The 18804-nt window shown below is 28.0% G+C and overlaps 1 protein-coding gene across 1 annotated transcript in view; it reads right to left on the bottom strand.

Annotated features, from left to right (window-relative positions):
• Positions 1-18330, bottom strand: part of LOC114126956 (uncharacterized) — a 37956-nt gene extending 19626 nt beyond the window's left edge. Inside the window, exon 1 of the mRNA XM_027991019.2 lies at positions 18000-18330. The gene's annotated coding sequence lies outside the window, so the exon portion shown is untranslated. The remainder of the gene's footprint in view (positions 1-17999) is intronic.
• Between the last annotated feature and the right edge of the window lie 474 nt (positions 18331-18804).

The raw sequence follows: 18804 nt of genomic DNA, 5'->3' as shown, positions 1-18804 counted from the left end.
TAAGGATCCCCACACCAATAGGTTTTTGTCCATCCGACACGGTTATTTTTCCCTGTTTAATTATATCAGCAACTGCGCCCAGCGGAAGTTTGTGGCGCGGAGCGGCAAGTAGGGGCAGACCGCACACCGTATATAATGATATCTGGATTGTTCGGACAACGCGTACCAAAGCTATTGTTTTATCATATACCGACGTGACGGTATACCGTTAATCTCGAGGATCTGTGGAGTTGTTAAGCCGTCTATAAAAATATAATAATAATAACGATGTAATATAATAAAGGCGGGCATGTGATGATGGTGTCCGGCTCAATTTTATTCTTTTCGGACTGTAGCAATCAGAATTTACACGATCTTCGTTCCACGCGTATATAGTAGGTACCTATATATAATAGTAGAATGATATATAATAATTGTTTATCTGTCACACTCGGGTTGCTGCAGTAACGTATTTTATTATATGTATACCTTATAAATACATATAAGCAGCAATCTAGGAGCAGTGCGATAAGTGAGCTCTGCCTGCAAATAAAAATCAAACACAATGGCCTGATGAAGAGTTTTATTGGACTGAATTATCGTCTCGATGACGATTTCACTTAGAAGTTGCAGTTTTAACGATGAATAGACGCGTCGAGAATTATAAATTCAACGAAAATTGTCAATTGAAAAATTGAGTTCACGTAGACAATGCTCCGTGACACTATACAGATGTCTTGCACCCTGCGCTAAGTGCCTTCGCCACGACGAGCAATTGTCGTCTAGCGGCCATACGAGAAAAATCGGTCAGATCGGTGAAATGAAGTGGGCGGGGGGAGAAAAGAGAACTGGAAATAAGTTCACTGTTGATTTAATTAGGTTTTCTCGATTATCGGTAATTGTAACATGGCAGAACCGAAAAGACCTGGGCACGTAGTTCAATACCGTTGGCGCATTTTTTTTTTAATTTGACGAGGTCATCTTTATATGTAGGATATGCGATTTTCCATGATTTAGTCAAGCATTCTCAACATGATGGATTTTTTTTAAACAGTGTTTGTATCTATTGGTATGTATGTACCTACTATAGACATTAACTATTGTGTTATTTGCTCGATATTAACGATTGACAACTGATATTAATTATATACTTATACACATATGTTGCGGTGACAGGTAAGTGCGGGTACAATGTACCTAACTTACACATAAACATACACAATATGCATAATACATAAATTATTTAAAACTTATGTCGTAAAATAATATAATAACTGTTAAAGGCATGAATATAATATTATATAATATACCTACAGTATGGTAGAATATTGGTTTATAATTTTTCTATTATATAGATTTTGGTATGTGGTTATACAGCATAGTTATTAAAATAATTATAATTTGTGATACATCTATACAATCTACAGCTGTTGAGATTAAAGTTTTTTTATTTCTTTATTTGTACTGAAATTGTATTCGTAAATTACTGAATGCATTAATGTATCCTTTGTTTGTATTTAATGTGTAAAAATAAATGCACTTACACTTTTAATATTTAACGCATTCTTTGATATAATGACTGATTTAAAGATTTTTTTTTTTAATATGGCATTACCTGGTTTCCCACAGTGGCTGAATTATTATTAGATAAGTACCCATGTTGCAGTTCTCAGACCATGTTCAACTATAATATAATCAAAATTCAATTCGAATCTCTCACCGTCATGTATCATTCTTATAAATGTAATCTTCACATGAACACGGTTTTCATAACTTCATAAGATCCGCCATGCTGAAATCGTTGATAGCATAGACATCGTGCGCCTTAAGGTTTGTATATTATAGTATTTATAATATGTACTTATTCCGTAAATATATAATATATGAGTTGCTGTTATTGATCGAAACAACATTTTGCCCCTTTTTCTTCTCTATTTTTTTTTTTTACTGTTATAGTCATAAACTAATGTGTTTAAATTGATATTTTAATAGCTAGTCGTGTTCGCTTGAAGCACTCTTCAGTATTTATAACTATTAAATATATCTATCATATATAGATAATAATGCATCCATACGGCATACATAAAAAATATATGCCACTGATTACCCATGTTCGGCATAAAATAAAATACTGGCTATATCAGATTTAACACTAAAAGGAAAAATATTAAAAAAATATATATATTTGTTTGAATAAGTACCTATAATATATACGTACTACATACACATCATATATTATAATTATCATAGGTTACCATATAATTAATATACTATATTTATCATATCTATATATATTTTTTTTATTTCAGTTAATTTTACATTAAATATTTCTTATATTTATACCAATTAATAATTTGAAAATATGAATCATAATTATTTTTTATTTACTTTATATTGTGTTCACAATAAACTGTATAAATACTTGGTTAAATAATTTGACTTTTTTTAGTTCAGTATAACAGGTGGATATAATATTTACTCGCATACTTATTATAGACTACATAATATGTACTTCATCTTAATAAACATAGAAGAAAATATGTAAGATTTAAAGATTTTTTATTTAAAAAAAAAATATAATATTCAAATTTGCAGAAAATAAATTTTAAAATAATATGAAATCATTCTAAACTCGATTTAACAAAATAATTAAGCAAATTACTATTGTTTTGTTCATATAAACTGTTGGCTGCGGTGCTAGTGACCAACAAGTAGAAGTTTATTAGTATAAAACCTATAATAATATTGTAATTAGTTGATCTGTTGCCAACAATCTGTCACGTGATTATTTTTTATTAACCCCAATATATTCTTCACTGTATCTGATATCAATATCACTCACGCGAAACGCACTACGAACAGTACGAACATTATAAAAAGCTGTTGTCCCTGTGTTTATCCTCATTTTTTTTTTTGTATCCTACATACTATTGTTATTCTTAGTATTATTCAATGCACGAATTATCAAGAAAAACCAATGATTTTGAATTATCAAGAAAAAAAAACAACAACAATAAAATATATAGGTAAGTACGTATATTATTATAATTTATAATCAACGGAATTAACGGGTTTCGTCTACGGTTTCGCGCGTATACGGTGTATGTCTTTTCGTTATTATTATCACCGCATCAGTGATTATGGGTGGATATCTATTGTGGGTTTATTATATTATGCGTCCTGTGGTACGGTGTCACTACTGTAGTTGGCTATCTTGTGTCATCCGGAGCGGAAAATCATACGAGTAGCTGTTATTGCTAACTATACCGCTAATATTTTAACCATTAAGTAAGTGTCGATTGGTCGTTATTATATTACGAACATATCGCTTATTAATAATCGACTAAAACAAAATAATAATAGTTTAAACTCCGAGTTGTAGGTTATAGATTATAGGTATGTAATTAAAAACATTCTTTTAGACTAGTAGAACTACGGCTTACGGTTATTTATTGACATAATATTACGATATATTATAACGATTATATTTATCTTACAGATATGTTTTCCATTACTTATTTCTCTGGTTCTGAACGCTACAAAAATACCAACATCAAATTTATAGTTTACGGAGACTAAGTTCAATAGACGATATTCCAAGAGCGGCTTATTGTAAATACACTATTATATTATCTTCGATCTTTGCATGTGCAGTCGTTTATAATAATTTCTACATTTTCTTTTTCAATATCGACACAATTTTATCTCAGTTATCGTTTGATATAATACACGTTCAGACACTGAACGCGTACCTATATTTACAACACAAAGGAAGAGTATTCACATATATCATACAGATGACCGTTTTAATTCGACTTGACTACCTGAGAAAGCAATATATGCGATGGATAATATCTAGTTCTACTATAGTTTATGGTCACAATTATATATAAATTTATAGATTTCACACTAAACGATAAAGGTCTAAAACAAAAATAAAGTTTTCTACAAATGGCACTAATATTTTATGAAATAAACCTGCCGTAGTCCATGGGATATCTGTGCGCGTATAAAAATGATATTTTATAAATTAAAGTAAAACAGAATATATAAGTATTAAAATATCAGCTGAATCTAGCCGTTATATTATATTATGATAGTTTTGATCAATAATTATTAAACATAAATTATTATGAATGATTGCTAAAAAATAATTATTTAGTATAGGTATACCTATATAAGTAGAAAAAGTGATTAAAATGATTTTTTTTTGGCAGTTTGTTTGGAAACCGTAGCATAGAAAAATAAATTGAACGATTGTAATAACTAGAGTAGATTAATGATAGGTATATAATGACATCGTAACAGTAGAATATTATATATGGGTGAAGGTCTCGAGGTCTTTAGACCGTAATCTGCCCATTATTTATTTACTGCGTGACAAATTAATCTGGTCCAATGTATTCATAAAAGCTTCCATTATGATCTTCTCTTCTCTTAGACTAGACGAACATAGATGAATCCGTTAATGATGAATACGGCAGTGAACGTCATCGTTATTAGAATGCCATCTGTTCATACGTAGACAGTCATACTATTATGGTCCAGTTTAATTTTTTAATTTTTTTTTTATTATTGTCTATTTAGCATTCGTTTACTGGGTCACACCGTACACAGACGTCCCCCACGTATACCTACCTATTTCTTTTCGCATCGTTTAGCGCCCGCACACAATTCCCGTTTCTATAGTTACTATCTAGTAAAACGAAACAATTACCAATTACCAATGGAGATCATCAACTAATCAATACACCGTTAAAATAATATTATAATAATTATAATACTCTATAGTCTATAATATAATTGGGTAGATATTTTGAAAAATAAAAATGCTAAGGACAAATTTAAATAAAGGGTACAATGATATTTTAAAGGACATTTTAGATTTCCTATCGAAAATAATTGTATTTTATCATACATAATCAACTGTAAGTTAATAAATAATTCTAAATTATTGATAGTCAATAATATTATATTTTATTTCAGAATTAAATCAACAGTGTCATTTTATACGTAAACATCTAATAATTGTTGCTGTCTTATTTGATTAAACAATTTTTTAAACAATTAATTACGTTATATTTATAAAAATTAAAATAAATAAATAAATTATTGAATACCAATCATATAGAAATTTAATTTTTATCAATAATTGTCTATGAAATTAAAATACAATGTTTTCACTTTTTGAAATGTCATCATAATTTATGAAGTCTGTCAAATGTCAATACTGACTGATTTTTATTACCAGCCATAGTCACGAATCATATTCGAACTACATTTAACACGCTTTGCTGGTACATACATACTATAATAAATAAATATCTAATCGAAATTCGAACACTACTCTACAAATGACCTAGAATGTGCTCATCGTCTTGTTAATATATAGGTATTTTCGGATGAAAAGAAATAAGTGAAATATCAAATATAACGGATCATTATAACAGCTATATATATATATATACTATCCTTCTGGTTTTTGTATAACATTATAAAGGTTGTCAGGAAGAAGAAAGTAAAACGCCCCGAATTATTCCTGATGGTCTTTTGTTCATTGGCTTGCATTAAATTGTCACTAGAACACAGTGGATAAAAAATATTTGAATGATACAACGATGGTGACCTAGTTAATGAATTCGTTTAATAATCAAAACGAAACATAACCGTATCACGATTCACGTACCTAGAAGTATATATCTACGTGGTGTATTATAATATGCAGGAACTATTATAGCTGCAATGATAATGGCGAACATAACATTAATTATGGTTTAAATCGCATCGTAAAAATATGTTTCCAGCAAAAATCAATTTTGCATACAGTCTAGAACATTGTCCAACCATTTGGATTTGGACTAATGCATCAATCTTATTATAGGTTATCATATGAATATTTTTTCCGTTTAATTGAACTAATGGCTGGGTATTTTTCTTTTTTTTTTTTTGTACATCCATAAACGCTCCGATTCAAATCGAACTATTCTGTCAATAATATAATATAATAATAGGTATATAAATATAAACATAAATAATATATCCATCAGCATCAATCTATATAAGTACCCACCTAATTATTGTTATTTTCAATATAAGTAGAAAGTGCAAAAATGTCAGTACTATCATGAGCAAATCATATTTTATTTAATGTTATTATATTATGCTCAACAATCATTTTGCGTTTATATATAAATTAGATACCTATATATTTTATATATACGTATAGGCTATAAACAGACAAACGATTTTCCATAAACGTTTTCTCGTACCATTTCCACAGTTCATCAACAACCTACAACCGCATGAACCAATATACATCTATAATATTGAAACCATTTTAAATTGGGATTTATTTTCATTTTTTATTTTATGCATTTTTCGAAAACGATTTGATTTTCTTTAAATATATTTGAATATTGAAGAGTTTATAAATTTATTAATTTGATACGGGGTAGGAATAAGTATACATTATATTATCATATAATATTTTAGATTATTGCAATTGAATAACACTTAAACGGACCGTTTGCGAATTTTGCGACTAGCCATGTTTATCATCTAATAAAATAGCGAAGAGTAAATACGCGAGCAAGATGACGAGGCGATAATTAATTTGATTGTTTGTTATATTTATCGCTGGCTGCAGATACACAGCGTCTTGCGCAATCAGCATAATGTTTTAATCGTTAGACTTATTATTTGCTACCGTGGATAATTCTGACCATGATATAGTGTTTTACATGTTTTTCCAGCGAGTCACCGCCGATGACTACCCATGTATCCACAGTGCAAGTAATCTTCTCTCTTCTAACGATATACTGCACGTGTCCATCGGAGGAGCCTCGGAAAAGTGTATGTATAATAAAATATATTATTATATTATATATTTGTATGTGTGCACGTCGCCGCCGGTTTCCCACAAGAACTAATGCACCACAAAACCGACGGACATTAACCCGGCCCGGACCGAGCCGTATATAATAATATAAAGGTACGTCCTACGTCGAGACGTCTAAACGACAGATATCACACGCGCATATAATAATAATATAATATATGCGCGTATATTATGACGTGTGTTTGTTCGCGACATTGTTACATTATTATCGAGAATAAATGATATGTGTATGTATACACAACATTATAAATATATTTATATAGATCTAAGTAGGTAGTAGGTATATATAAGTATATAATATGTATTATTATAATATATAATAATATATTACATTGATGTGCGGCAATATTGTCGTCTAAATATCATTATATCGTTACGCCGCACCATCCGAAACGACAATAATTGCCACTGTCAAATGTCACTTGACGTACTATATACAGCGAACGAGATCACGGTAGAGGGAGAGTAAAAATACTTCTAAAAATAAGTTATACGTACTTGTAAGAAGTGTTTTCATCATCATTTTTTCAATTAATAACGGATTTATTCAAACTCTGATTTTTGGAATAATTAAATACCTATACTTAAAAACCGTACTTTTAAACTCTTGAAATACGTTTTACTACCTACTCAAAGAGTGTTTTATGGGCAGTGGTGATGCAAATTTATTTTTCAAATAATTCCCCTTTCAAATTTTGAATCCAAACGAGTAGTTTTTTAAGTTATTAAAACTTTTATATTAAGAATAATTTTCACAAAACACTCTTTAAGTAATACAAAAAAATCACAAAAATTTGAAAATATGGTCCTTAAGTTAATCTAAAAATTCCAAAAATCAGATTTTGAATAATCGAATTACTAAAGAAAAAAGGAGTGAGCATATTTTGTGTATCACTCTGTGTAATAAATATATTTAAGTTTATTTTTTATGGACAGTCCGCTTGTACTTGGTCCGCGTATATTCCTAACAATTAATGTAAATATATGTCACAGAAAACAAAACCAATTATTCCCCCGGATTTCTTTCTCACCCCAAAGTGTGTCTCTTCCGGTGATGTCAACGACATTGCAATTTCGCCTAAATACAGACACAGTCGAGTCGACCACTCTAGGTGACTTCACGAGTCTTTGCCCGTTCAGTCGGCATGTAGTTACTTATTACGTATTTATATACGCAGTTATTATAATAATAATAATAATAACTGCATTCCTTAAATTATCGTTTACTGATTGTTTTTACTAACCGCTTGTATAAAGAATAATACGTCGTCGTTATATATCTGCAACGATTTCCAAAGTCAATTGAAAACACAATCCAGATTCCGAGCAAATAACCAGTTTTTACTCAAAAATCCTGGACCTCTCAGTTACGGCCTTGATGTACTGTATAGATTTAAACCACTTGCGTGAAGTAATGGGTCGATACAAAATGCAACTGGAGTGTTTATTATTAGGTACATTGTACAATCATGGTATAATATAATGTGCTAATAATCGGAAATTTAAAATACAGTTTAGATATCCTGAAAATCTTGCGTGTTGCGTAGGATTCATACAAAAAATATAAATGTACGCACAAGATGATTCTTTTATCGAATAACATTCATTACTTATTTCAAAAACTATTAACTTTTTTAAAATTAATTTAAAATTATTACATAACAAAATACTTTTTTGAGAAAATATATTATTTTTAGTATTATCATTTTTTGAGTTTTATTATTATTATTTTTTTTTTATGATAATATATTAATATCCAATATTAGTTTTTTATTCTAAAACAAAATATTTTCGGAATAGATACTTCGATGTGGATATTTTATAAATTGATTATTGGAAGAGTGTTTCGAGTTCTAAACTTTTGAACTTATATACTAAGCCGTAATGACTAAGTTATATGTCTATACTTGTATAGACATTATATAGTCTATTATATATAAATAATATAATAGTATTGTGAATAGAATTATTAAATTAAAAATATATAGTGTCATTCAAGAAAGTAAAAACTTTTTGCGAATTAGATAGTGTATTAAATCTACTAATATTTAATTAAAATATTTAGAAATTGCTTAAAAATTAAGACATTAATATTTAATAATTGACAAGAGTAAATAAATTTTATATCTTACGTCAGATATATGTCTTGAACTATTTAAGGTGTATATATATTATTTATAATCATTTAGGCATGCGCCGACCTATTTTTAGTGTAGATAAAATGCCACACCACTACGTTTTGAACAGGAAAATTTGCATAAATTTTCTATAAAATATTTAATTTAAAAATTAATGTTTTTACTTTATTTGGGTAACAAAAAAAAAAATTGAAATCACCCACTTTATAAAGATTTAGTATAATATTATTATTATCATTAAAACATTTTAAAATAAACAATAATAATTAATAATAATAATAATTTATGAATATTAAACACGTAATATTCATTACCGTGGATTATATGTTATAAGTTATAACCATAGAGCGTTATTTTTTTATAATATTTTATTTATACTATTTTCGAGAAAAAAGAAGTTATTCAGGTATGGAGCTACATATTTTTCATACCCCGTGTGCATGAACTAAATAATATTTTAGTATTTAAATCAAAAAATTAAATCATTATTAATCTATACACTGCAATAAGTATTAGATATCGTTAAGTAATAAAAGTAATATTAAGTTGATAGTTGTAATAAAAAATTATATTTATGATGTGAACAAATTTTTTTATTAAGTTTCAATTCACATTGTATGAACACAAAAGGAATCTCAGTACACCTGTTATAAGATGCATCGGTAAATATATCACTTAATAATAAATATTTAATATATATATATATATATATAATAATAATATTTTACCGTTGTGTTAGTTTAAATACAAGCAGTTGACACACGTATTATTATTGAAAATAATATCTGTGCGTGTTTGATTTTGTTATAATATTGTGGAATGCTCGAGTATTATATTATTATTATGTTGAGACCTACTTATCAAAAATGTTTTTTTTCTGCTTCTTTATTTATTTGTGTTTACATTACAGTATAATAATAGGTACAATATGATTTGTATTCGAGATAGTTAAAAATATTTTAACTCATCATTATGGCCACTGCATAATATTTTCCTAATAGATTTATCATTTTATTGACATATCTTTTGTATTAAACCCAGAGATGTTCTCGTATTAAATACTTATGATGGCATTACGGATTTTTTCATTGTAAAAACCGAGCAGAAAAAATAAAAATTGCTCTTACTCTGTGCAACTGTAAAAATAAATTAATTAGTAGAGTGGATATCTACATTTAAACTTCAAAGGACTATACCTAGTTATTTAATTAAACCAATAATCAATTCCATGATAGGTCATTTATTTAGTGTTAGTTTATATCTGCATAAGAAAATAAGAAGTCTATGGTTTAATTTTATTTCATAGATCCACTCGCCTAATTCACATTTCAAACTACAAAAATAAAATATCCATTTGCACACATATAGTACGTATTTGGGTATGGTTGTGTGTATAGTAATTAGTAATAATTACTATATACAATTATATATGCAGTAAACCGATATCAGTATTCACTATAACTATATAAAAATAAAATATTGATTGACGATTGACAAGTTAAACTATGTTGGGAAAACAAGAAGACTTCTGATTTTTATTTTATATATGATAGCTAATTAGACAAATGAAGAATATGGAGTTAACCGTCCAGGAGGTCTAATACAACTATAAAAGTCTCCTGCTGGTTTGCTTGTATAAACAAAACAAATTTTTTTTTTTTCATACGTCTTAATCTACTTGGGATTTGCATCGATAATACGCGTAATCATTTGTTGTTTTCTTCTGGAAACCACATACGTCGTACAAACGTACAATTGCGGTCCAAAACGATATTCCCATATGAATTATGGAACATGCAGTTAATGAGTACATACATATATAGGTAGTAGTGTAAATGTTCATATATTTATGTATTGTAGTAAAAAAAAAATCTATGAATAAAACGTTGTCCATTTAGTATCCGGTATAATCAAGAACTACAAATCAATTATTATTATCGTAGTATAAAAAATATATGTAGTATAATGTATGTAATATTTTAGTGTAAAAACCAATTATAGGGTTCAAAATCAGAAAAACACTACCAATCTTTACCGTAACAGAAATTAGAAAACTACATGTACAACAATCTATTAATAAAAAATATACAAATGAAAAAAAATTCAACATTTTATACGTTTCAGGAGGGAAGGGGCCTGAACCCTGAGACCACTTGGGTGTGGCGACACTTACCAGAGGTAATATAAGCCTCGGTTTAATTGATAGTTGAAAAACACATCTGATGCTACAAATTCCTCGGCTATATATAATACCGATTCTATATTTGCACAGTGAATATAACTTAGTCTATAATAATATACACTTAAATGTTTGTTTTTTTTATTATATTTCTTATACTCCCCCGGAAAGTAATAACACCCGTTAAGTTTTTGCAATATACATGCTTATAATACAACTTCACATTTCACAATTTAATGGATACGCCTGGTCACCGTTACTAATTGCTTGGAAACATAAATAATAATGCATGTTATTTTAAACCCACACAAAGAAAATATTATTGATCGAAAATGTTAAGATTTAAACAATTTTTATGAAGAATTCCCATATGAATTGTGCAGGTGAACGACAGTTCTCATGTGCTGTGCAAATTCCATTACAGTAACGAATGAGTATTATACTGCCCGCTCACCCTCTCGACCTTACATTTCATTGTTCACAAACCTACGGCAGGTGTATTATTGTGAAGTCAAACACACACACACACACATATATATATATATATATATATTATATATTATATAAATGTATTTTTTTTATCATTTTCGACCCGTCATTAGAAGTCAACGAGAGCCATGAGAAGCCGACACTTCCCTCAATATGTTTTGTTGTAAAAAAAAAAAAAAAAAAATCATTTATCTTAAAATCTATAACATTATTAACTCGTTAGTCATTTATGATTTATTTTTAAAAATTTCTACAAAATCTTATTTTGCAATAGCATGCACATTTTTAAGATTGATTGATAAATAATTTTAGTTCAAAAGTGAAAACTGACAATTTCAGATTAATTGGTATACCTGCCTAATATCAAAACATTCTGTGTGAATGAGATGATGATGCACGTAAAAAAATAAAAAAATGGATTTGTACTAGAAATATTATTCAGGACGATTGTTTGCCGAAATCGATTTCATTGACCTTAATTTATCGTTACAACAAAAAAAACATAATATGGACAGATTGTAGAACAAACAGAAAAATAACAAAACAAGTGGTCTTTCTTCATGATTTTCATTCGTTTTCTTGAGTAATATTCAAAAATATTTGATTAAATCTTAATAATTATAAATGCGAAAAATTATATTGTAAATATTAAATTTTCATGACTTACTTTCAATCTATAACTTATAAACTTATAACTATAATATTTATGAAGCATTATTTTTAATTTATTTAGATATATATACGACAACAAAAATCTGAAATTTTAATATATTATAGGTACTCATTATAGGCGCTGTTTTTGATTTTACTTATGTACGAATAATTTTAATAAATCATACTGTAGTTATTAATAATTATTTCAATATTTTTTTTTGAAATATTAAAATTCGAATCACTCATGTATTGGTTTTTCATTATTTATGAGTAGTATTTATTCAAACCCGATAATTTGCATTTAGCAGTAAATATAGGTTCATACACTATAATTATTTCATTATTATGCTTATTACTAGGTTACTTTTTCGTGCATACTCTGGAGTCTACACGTGCCACCAATTTTCAATATTCTTTATTTACTTTAAAAATTCCATTGTATAATTTACAGCATACATATGTTATAGTATACTATGTATGAACTATGAAGAGGAACACATGATTAAAAAAAGTAAACTGTATTTACAGTAATAACTAACCGACAGATATCTGGTCTACAAATTTTCTATTAACATATTCCGAACATTGAAATTAAAAAAGTTAGAATTTCCGTTCTAGTTATAGGTCATGGTACTTACTGTATAATATATTAGTTGAAAACACATTCTAATCATGGACTTGTGGTAGTATATTATATAAAATGTTAAAAGTACTCAAATATGTATCTATATATTATTGAAAATAATATATTGTAAACGGGTCTTTAAAAATCAAATAAGTAATAGTAACAAACACATATCGTATAAAATATATGTCCAATAACAGTGAAATATAGGTACTGATAAACTATTTCCATTTACGGTGTTCTTGGTTAATACCTCAGGGGATATAATATTATCATTATCTTATATCTTTTAAAATTATAGGGATAATTTCCCGCTAAAACCCTTAATTTGTAGGTGTACATGGGTAACATCTGAATAATAATAAAAAAAAAAAAATACGGAAACGCTAGAACGAAACTGAAACGTAACGGGACCCACGCATATCGCAACTGGTTTATAACGCATACCGTGAACTAGGCAATTACCCCCCGCGGGAGTTAAAGTTTTACGTACGATGAAACATACTGAAAACGAGGCAAACCGGTTTATTGTTTTTGTCGGTTTGCATGTTACGTACTCACTTTATGCACATCATCACCCGAAAGAGTTCATCTTAAAATAGTGTTAACGTTATTTTTAGATAAACATACATAATTGGACCATTTCCTATAGAACACATGAAAGATGAAACGGACTGCTGCTCGTATCATTATAATATCATGTTGTCGGTCTCGTGTCTGCAATCCGTGCAGCGACAAGTCGAATAATAATATAGTAATTATTATTATTGTATGGACTCGGAGTTTAAGAGTTTTCAGCAGAACGCGGGAGGCTACGAGAAAATTGCAGTTAGCGTTTATCGCGTTCACGAATATACGTAACGTATAATAATGATATGGGTGCCTATGTATAATAAATAGTTTTCGCGTTAAGATTTTTTTACAACGTCTTTTGTATCTGTAGTAGATATTATAATATATATTTTAAGTATATTAAATAAGTCTTTTTATGATTTACAAACAGTCAGACTCAATCGGTATAATATGAAATTTCGTTTTTTCTGGGGCAAATATTATATTGCAAGCTTAAAACAAAAACCTATCCGTCTAAGTGTAATAATATATTATACCATACGTTTCGGTCCACAAGTTTTTGAACGACGTACCTATGTACACGTACACGTGTCAATGTGTGTTCACAATATTGCTTTGTACAAAATGCGAGTGCATATTATGTTTAAGTATACATGTGTGTGCTTGCGTGAGTGTGTGTGTGTGTGTGTGTGTGTGGCGTGCGTGCTACCTATGCGCTATGAATTAGTGATGATTCAACTCATTACTGGAGTATACATACACCAATGCACTATGTTTATGCATCTCTGCTGTTAGATGCATTGATTTTAAAACGGCCGACCAGAAACAATAGTCGCCGTGTGGATCCGAGCCGTGGCTTCTGGAAATTCTAATTATTATTATCATTAAATTAACAAGTGCGATGTTATACTTGAATTCTGCATCAGCCTTAATATAATATAGTCTTAAGAGTTAAGTGTAGGTAATTGCACGTCCAAAGTATGATGGTTGTACACTGGAAGTTCATTTTAATAATATGGGTGAGGTATCTATCTACCTAGCTATGTATCGGGTGCAGTATACACCCGACTGTACATGATATTATTATTATGTGAGTTGGTAAAAACTTGTTTCAATTTTTCCTCACCATTACCTACTCACACGCCCTGTTTGTATAGGTACAGGTATAAAGTGTTAAAAATTAAAATATAAAATAAAACTATATCATAAAGAAATGAGAAAAAAGTGAAATACCGCAAACCACAAAGTCAATGACTTTGCAATTTTGATTTTATTTCCTGAGATGTTCGTACGATGTTTCTGTACAACACCGCAAAACGGTAAATATTAATAATAATCGTTCATTGATGTTTGTTCCATATGGCGTACCTATCTGGTGTTTGAATTCATGCGGTTTCACGTTTTTTGATTGTCACCTATTTTAATGCACAATAAATGCAGGTACCTTCATTTAACTGTAATAAAAATATTTATTAATTGGTCCGTATTCGTTACTACCAAATAGTAATTTAAATACAACGAATATGAGTTTGAAAATTATTAGACGAATGAAATAGAAAAACAATGGTGGCTAATTGCCGAATGTATATGATATATAAATATGTATACCTATATGATTCAATCATTCTTTAATACTTTTCTTACGAAATTAGTACTAAATATACCATTTATTATGGCAAATGGAATAAAAATTATAACTACATATTTATTAGTTATGAAAAATAGCATTTATTTTAAACTGCTAAAATACAATTTGTTATGTCTACGATGGCTATATAGTTAAGTTGAAACTGTAAATTTATAAATATAGAGTCTTAAAATACATTTTTTAGAGAATGGAGATTCGTTTCTGCTGAAAATATCAATAGTAAAACAACTAAAGGAATTAAAGTTTGTTAAGTAGAACTTGAAATTCCAATAAAATACCTAATATATTAAGATCAAAGTATTATTCAACATACTTTAATTTTTTTAATTATCAGTATTTTACTAAACAACAATAATTTCTTCAGCAATAAGACATTTCTAGAAAATATTTTAAAATTAATTCTTACAAGATTTTTAAACCCAAAAATAACAAACTCCAAAATTCCTATAATCTTATTAACATCCTAACACTATTTATGTATTAAATATTTTAATTGATATTGCCCAATGAGAAATTCCAAGAAATAGTTTTATTTAAATAATAAATTAATTTAATAGGTATACATATATTAAGTAATACGTTGATAATCGTTGACTTAAATGTAATATGATATAATTTTGATAAATTAAATAAATACGCAAAATTTTAATTTGATATACATATTAAGAATGTATCTGTAAAAAAATCTCTATATTATCTTACTCGTGTAGAATATACTTAATAAAAACTTTTTCTGTACCTATTTCATTCATCGCGATTACATTAGGTATTGAAATTAAAAAATTATTACCTGTTATAAAAACAATTATAAAGAATAATATCATATATTTTGTCAGACCTTACAATTCTATTTGACATTTTTATTTTTTATTTTTTTTATTATTATTAACTGTTTAAAAATAACGATGATAATTTTATTATTTATGAAAATATTTATAATAAGTACATAATTATTCCTTAAATAGTTAAAACTTTTAATAGTCTCAACAACGTAATCAAAGTTATTAAAATAAGTACTAAAAGAAGTTCTAATAATATTACACGTGTGTAAGATAGAGAAAAAAATTTAACTAGTGTACCTACTCTCTTAACTAACCATCTCATAACTTATGATGTAATATTAATAAGAAACAATCATAATATAATTTTATTAATTGATTTAAAAAATTCACTGTTATTTTAACGCAGTAAATATTAATAAAATTCGTACATCTAATTCAGTGATTTATTATTTCTTTTTTTAAAATACATTCATAACTCTATTTAGAGCCTAAAATATTAATGCTAGTGATTGTTTTGTATACACAAAGAAAAATGCACGCACGCCAAACCCAAACGGTATTTGTCCAATCATTATATTATTACATTTTCCTCTAAACAGTGAATATTATTGTTGTGAAGACGAGTGGGAGTTAACGGGCTGAAAGTAAATAATGACGATGGCACAATTTTAACACTGGAAACATAAAATAATGTTAAGTTGATTCCAATGCCGTAAGAGCATTTTACTTAAATTACTCGTGATTTAGAGTGCCGGTGTATGGTTAACTATCGAATCGGATTATCTTTGCAGAGTTTTTTTTTTATTTCGATTCTTACCTCCAGCACTAGGTCAAGTTGGAAAAACACGCGATCAATTTTAGACCGCTAATAATGGATGAAAAAAATATAAATTCATACGGTTAAATAATTTACGGCAATAACATATTTTATTATTCTAATACTCGCGTGTGTTAAGCTATTGGACATAGAGGACACAACCACAATGGAAAGTGTTCCAGATAACGACGACATAATCGAATTCTCATTTGTGTTTGTCATTAGCGTATGGGTGCATGTGGGTGACGATGTGGGCTGGCTGCCAAGTATCAACACAATTATAAAACTCACATTGATATAGTAGGTCAACCGTATTAGACTGTTTTATTGTTATAATTTTTATATTTTTATGTTGAACGTCGAAGCGAAATTCATTACAAATCGTATCGAATATGAATATTGTAATAATTAATAAGTAGTACCTTGTGTCAATCTACTGTTTATATCGTATACAAAAATAACATTTTTCATTCACTTATTTATTTTATTTTGGCAATTATTATGGTTTTAAAACATAAGCATATTACGACTATGATTCCCATGATTACATGATTACATGGATCATCTTTCATCAATTCCTCAAAGACAGTCATTCATTTCATAAGAAATGGGAGAGGCCAAAGATACCAGCCAAGATTTTTTTCGTTGAATAAATAGGAATTCATTTTTGTATTTATAACAATTAATATAAATATATTCGAAACTACCTACTATTTATCAAAATGTGTATTATAATTAGTACCTATATTAAAATCTACACTATTCAAAATGTTCGAATTTTATAAAAATATTTAATTGTAGGATTTAAAAATTTAACATTGATTTAAAATCATTTAATATTAAAAGTTAAATTAAAAAGGTATAATTTATAGGTTATAATATGTTAAACTTATGATTAAAGAAATGTTCTAAGTTGATTAAAAACAGTATTAAAGAATTTTAACGTATAATACTATAATTTAATAATATAATTTTGTATTGCATAAATAATATGGTTAATTTGTATTCTTTACATGAAATTCATTTAATTTTCAAAAATTTGATTACTTCTATCATTGTTAATTCGACCATTATTATTGAGATCAATAATTTTATTTTTGCTAAAAGTTAGTACCTAACACAACAATAATTATGGACTATATGGTTAACCAGCGAATAACATTTCCGACTAAAAATTATAATGTAATATAATAAATTAATAATCATAATTTACTTACAATTTCTACCTTCACGTGTCGTCCTATACACCTTCGCTGGAATATTCCCGTTCCACCAATATTCACACTAAACTACTTTGATTTTTACACAATTTACGTATTTTATAATCACTATAAATATACAAATGCAATCAACGTTAAATTATTTTATTATAATGAAGAATTTATAAAACTAAAATATATATATAATAAAACCGAAGCTGATGTACGCGGAAGCGTTTAAGTCTCTGAGACCGAACCGTACTATAATCGTAACAGTAGTGATGACACCTGTGCACGGCGCGACATCGGTCAAGGACTGGTAAACTGCACTGCGTCCAAGATCATTGCCACCGGTTCCTTTTATAACTTCTGCCCTACCACCAGGCGCACGCTAGGCCGGTCACTTATATTCAACGTGCGGTTGGCTGTTCGTTTTTCATCTATACTTCATTTCTTCGTTTCTTCATTTATTTTTTTATATATATCATTATAGTGCATTGAGTACTCTTGTATTCGCATTCTTCATTCGTTGTTATTATCTTCATTACTATTATCATAAAATGGATTTGTGTTTTTTTCTACCTATATGGATAACGACAACAACATTTCACATCGTTTGTTTCGCCCCAGACATGTTCGTTCTAAAAAAAAAATATTTATTTTTTCCCTACTAAACGTAATAAGTGCTATAAATAAATAATGAACTTTTTATATTCAAACAGAAGCTATAATGAAGCAAAAAAAAAAAAATGATCAATGCATTCATAAGTTACTTAAAAAAAATATATATATCAATTACAAAAATAAATAGGTAGATATTAAA

The sequence above is a fragment of the Aphis gossypii genome, chromosome 2 (assembly GCF_020184175.1).
Source record: "Aphis gossypii isolate Hap1 chromosome 2, ASM2018417v2, whole genome shotgun sequence".
Lineage (NCBI taxonomy): Eukaryota > Metazoa > Arthropoda > Insecta > Hemiptera > Aphididae > Aphis > Aphis gossypii.
This window is presented reverse-complemented; position numbering and strand designations above follow the sequence as displayed.